This window comes from Malurus melanocephalus, unplaced genomic scaffold (assembly GCF_030028575.1).
Source record: "Malurus melanocephalus ecotype Western Australia unplaced genomic scaffold, MMel_1.1 scaffold_2015, whole genome shotgun sequence".
NCBI lineage: Eukaryota > Metazoa > Chordata > Aves > Passeriformes > Maluridae > Malurus > Malurus melanocephalus.
In genome coordinates this window covers 11329-15534 of record NW_026625247.1, presented here as the reverse complement: position 1 = coordinate 15534, position 4206 = coordinate 11329, and the positions used below count along the sequence as shown (strand labels likewise).

The window sequence follows — 4206 nt, the reverse complement described above, 5'->3', positions numbered from 1 at the left end:
GCCATTCTCTGCTGGATGATTGTTAATCTTTTAATTTGGTTGTTTATCATTCATGTGGTTTAGAATGCTTCAGTTTCTTCTCAGAATGGTGGTGAGCAGGCAAATGTACCTCCCTTTTGGTGTGATCATAGTGCCTTATTCCCTCATGATAAATTTTGCCATGAGGTCAAGTGGCAGCAGCAAACCAACATCTGTTCAGCATTGGAGAGAAGACAGGGGAACTCTGTATGTGAGGCTGTAGAAGAGGAGATGGTGATTTCCTTTCTTGTTACATGTCATAACATAACACATGCTTGTTCCCGATGGAGGGATGTGCAAATGTCCATCTTATGTGGAAAGTCACATCTGTCAATTGTCCAAGTGCAGGTGGAGGTCCCACACAAACACGTGATGTTTACAGCTGTAAAGAGGAAGGGTTTCATAATGACATGTGTGCTCATCCAGGAACATTTTGTCTGTAGTGTAGTGATGCAAAAATATCTCTACTGCAGTCCTCAAAGTGCAGAGTGATCACACAGTGCACCAAGGTTTCCAAGAAGAGACATGGGGCCAGTGGGAGAGACAGAGAGTGTCCCACCCGATAGCCCAGCACATGCTGGACACTCAGGTGCAGACTGTTAAATGGCTGAGGAAACTGGTTGGATATTCACTTCAAAAGATTTATAGACATTGGCTCAACGTTCAAGTAATGTGTGTTGTGTGTACTGGAACCGGTACTGTTGAGTATCTTCATAGACAATGGGGTCAAGCACACCCTCAGCAAATGTGCAGCTGATACCAAGCTGAGTTGATGAGTGAGAGGACAGGGATGACATTTATGGATAATCTGGAGGAATGAACCTGTGCAAACTTCATGAAGTTTCAGAAGGTCAAGTGCAAGGTCCTGCACATGGGTCAGGGCAGCCCCCAGTTTGAATGGAGAGTGGCAGATTGAGAGCAGCCCTGCAGAGAAGGTCTCTGGGTTACTGCTCGATCACAAATGGGACATGAATGGGCAATATCCACTTGCTACCTAGATTGTGTCTAGGGTTGAATAACAAGTAGTGTGACCATCAGGAAGAGGTATGTGATCCTCCCCCTCTACACTTCACTGACCACACAGGTTGTAAAGGATCCATTCAACCTAGAGAATTCTTTGGGTCTACAAAAGACTCAAACTGCCTTTATGTTTCCATCATCAGGCTTTCAAATAAAGACATGGAAAAGATGTTGTCTGAATAAGAAACAAAACAGGAAATATTACTATTGGCATAAAGATTACAGTATTGCTTTAGACCAAACTATATCTAAGCTTTATTCGACCCAGTCAGAATTGAAGACTGATGACAGAGTACTTATAGATTTCCCTGGCTGTAATACAGTTTCCCTTAGTTGTGCCTTGATACTAAGACAAGCTGAATCCCATTCTTGATTATTTTGCCATGAATAGTTCCGTCAGAATATTAATGGTAACTGAAAAAGTTGACCTAAAAACGTTAAAGAACAAAAGGCTCTGTTTTAAAGGCCTTTGAAATCATGTTGAGCCCCTGAGCAGCGCCTAAACCGGGCCCCCTTGAGCGCGGGCATCCGGCGGCTGCAGTGGCGTCGCGGCGCCTCCGGGTGTCGCTGTTGGCCGCCAMCGAGCGGCGCTGGAGCCGCCGCCGCCGCAGCGTCCTGTCCCCGCAGGCTGCGCTCGCCCGGCGCCGGCCAGAGCGGCAGCGGCACGGGCAGCAGCAGCGGCGAGAGGCGGCGCTTGGCGGGCAGCAGCGGCGTCCGGGGCGGCCAGAGCGGCCTCGCTGTGCTGCGGCGGCCCCTGCGCTGTCCGGCGAGAGCGGCTGCAAGGGAGGCGGGGCAGCGGCRGGAGGCAGGAGCGCGGCGAGCGCTGSCAGAAGACAATGGCGGTGAGGCGGCGGCAGAGGCTCGGGCCGGGCGGCGGGCGAGCGCTGCTGGCCGCGGTGCTGCTGTGCCTGTGCTGCCGGGCGGCGGCGGAGCGGGTCCGCTACTCCATCCCCGAGGAGCTGGGCAGAGGCTCGCTCGTGGGGCCGCTGGCGCGGGATCTGGGGCTCAGCGCGGACGAGCTGCCGGCGCGCAAGCTGCGGGTGGCGTCTGCCGGCACAAAACAGCTGAAATACTTCACAGTGAATGAGGAAAACGGGAATCTGTACGTGAATGAGAGACTGGACCGGGAGGAGATGTGCGGCGAATCGGTGTCCTGTTCCGTCAGCTTCGAGGCGCTGGTGCACAACCCGCTGAACGTTTTCCACGTCGAGGTGGCCATCGAGGACGTGAACGATAACTCCCCGACCTTCAGCAAGGATGCTCTGGACCTCGAGATCGGTGAATGGATCTCTCCTGGTGCTCGTTTTCCTCTGGAGATGGCACGAGATGCTGACGCGGGCAGCAACTCTCTGCTGAACTACCAACTCAGCAGCAACCCGTCCTTCTCACTGTCTATGAAAGACAGGCCAGGTGGAAGCAAGCAGCCGGAATTAGTGTTGGAGAGAGCGCTGGACCGGGAGAAGCAGAGCTCCGTTGATCTGGTGCTGACAGCGGTGGATGGTGGGGACCCCGCGAGGTCCGGGACTGTACAAGTTCGCGTGAACGTGACGGACGCAAATGACAATGCACCTGTGTTCAGCAAAAGCGTCTACGAGGCACGAGTGGCGGAAAATCTTCCTGCGGGGTCGTTGGTGCTTCAGGTGCGGGCGACGGATGCAGACGCGGGCACAAACGGACGGGTCTCCTACTCCTTCGCTAACGTCCCCGACGCCATCAGCTCATTGTTCACTGTGGACAGTGAGAGCGGCGAGATCAGGACGGCAGGTCCCCTCGACTTCGAGGAGAAACGCAAATACATTTTTATTGTGGAGGTGATGGACGGCGGCGGTCTCAATGATCATTGCGAGGTGCAGATAGACATCACGGACGAGAATGACAATGCGCCCGAGATCACGATTCTGTCCCTCTCGAGTCCGGTGCCCGAGGACGCGCCAGTCGGCACCGTGGTGGCCGTGCTAAACGTGAAGGACCCGGACTCCGGCGAGAACGGTCAGGTGTCGTGCGAACTGTTGGGAGAGGCGCCGCTGTCGATCGTGGCGTCGTCGGGCGGCTCGTACAAGGTGGTGACGGCGAGCGCGCTGGACCGCGAGCAGGCGTCCGAGCACCGCGTGACGGTGGTGGCCCGGGACCGTGGGCGGCCGGCGCTGTGGAGCAGCACGGAGCTGGTGCTGGAGGTGTCGGACGTGAACGACAACGCGCCGGTGTTCGAGGAGGCGGCGTACAGCGNGCGGAGCGGGTCCGCTACTCCATCCCCGAGGAGCTGGGCAGAGGCTCGCTCGTGGGGCCGCTGGCGCGGGATCTGGGGCTCAGCGCGGACGAGCTGCCGGCGCGCAAGCTGCGGCTGAGCGAGGAGARGCAATACTTCACGGTGARYGAGGAAAACGGGAAYCTGTACGTGAATGAGAGGCTGGACCGGGAGGAGATGTGCGGGGAGTCGGCGACCTGTTCCGTCASCTTYGAGGTGCTGGTACAGAACCCGCTGAACTTTTTCCATGTTGATGTTACTCTCGAGGACGTGAACGATAACTCCCCGGCTTTCAGCAAGGCTTTTCTGGACCTCGAGATCGGTGAGTGGATACCTCCCGGTGCTCGTTTTCCACTGGAGATGGCCCGAGACGCCGATGCAGGAAGCAACTCGCTGCTGACTTACCAGCTCACCAGCGACCCATCTTTCTCTCTGTCCCTGAAGGAAAAGGTGGGTGGAAAGAAGCAGCTAGAATTAGTGCTGGAGAAAGCGTTGGACCGGGAGAAGCARAGCTCCTTTGAGTTGGTGCTGATGGCSGTGGATGGTGGGGACCCCGCAAGGTCTGGGACTGTCCAGATTCGGGTCAACGTGACGGATGCAAATGACAACCCACCCGTGTTCAGCAAAAGCRTCTACGAGGCACGAGTGGCCGAGAATGTGCCTGTGGGRTCGCTGGTGCTTCGAGTGCGGGCYACAGATGCAGAYRCGGGCTCCAACGGGYTGATCTCCTAYTCCTTCGGCAGCATCCCAGACGCCGTCAGGGCTTTGTTTGCTGTSGACAGSGAGAGCGGYGAGCTCAGGACGSTGGGTTCCCTGGATTTCGAGGAGAAGACTAAATACATTTTCGGCCTCGAGGCGACGGATGGCGGCGGGCTCACAGATCACTGTGAAGTGCAGATAGACATCACGGACGAAAATGACAA

The 4206-nt window shown here is 56.0% G+C and overlaps 1 pseudogene; it reads left to right on the top strand.

The window, feature by feature from the left end:
• The first annotated feature begins 1534 nt into the window (after positions 1 to 1534).
• Positions 1535 to 4206, top strand: part of LOC130587511 (protocadherin gamma-B5-like) — an 8864-nt pseudogene continuing 6192 nt past the window's right edge.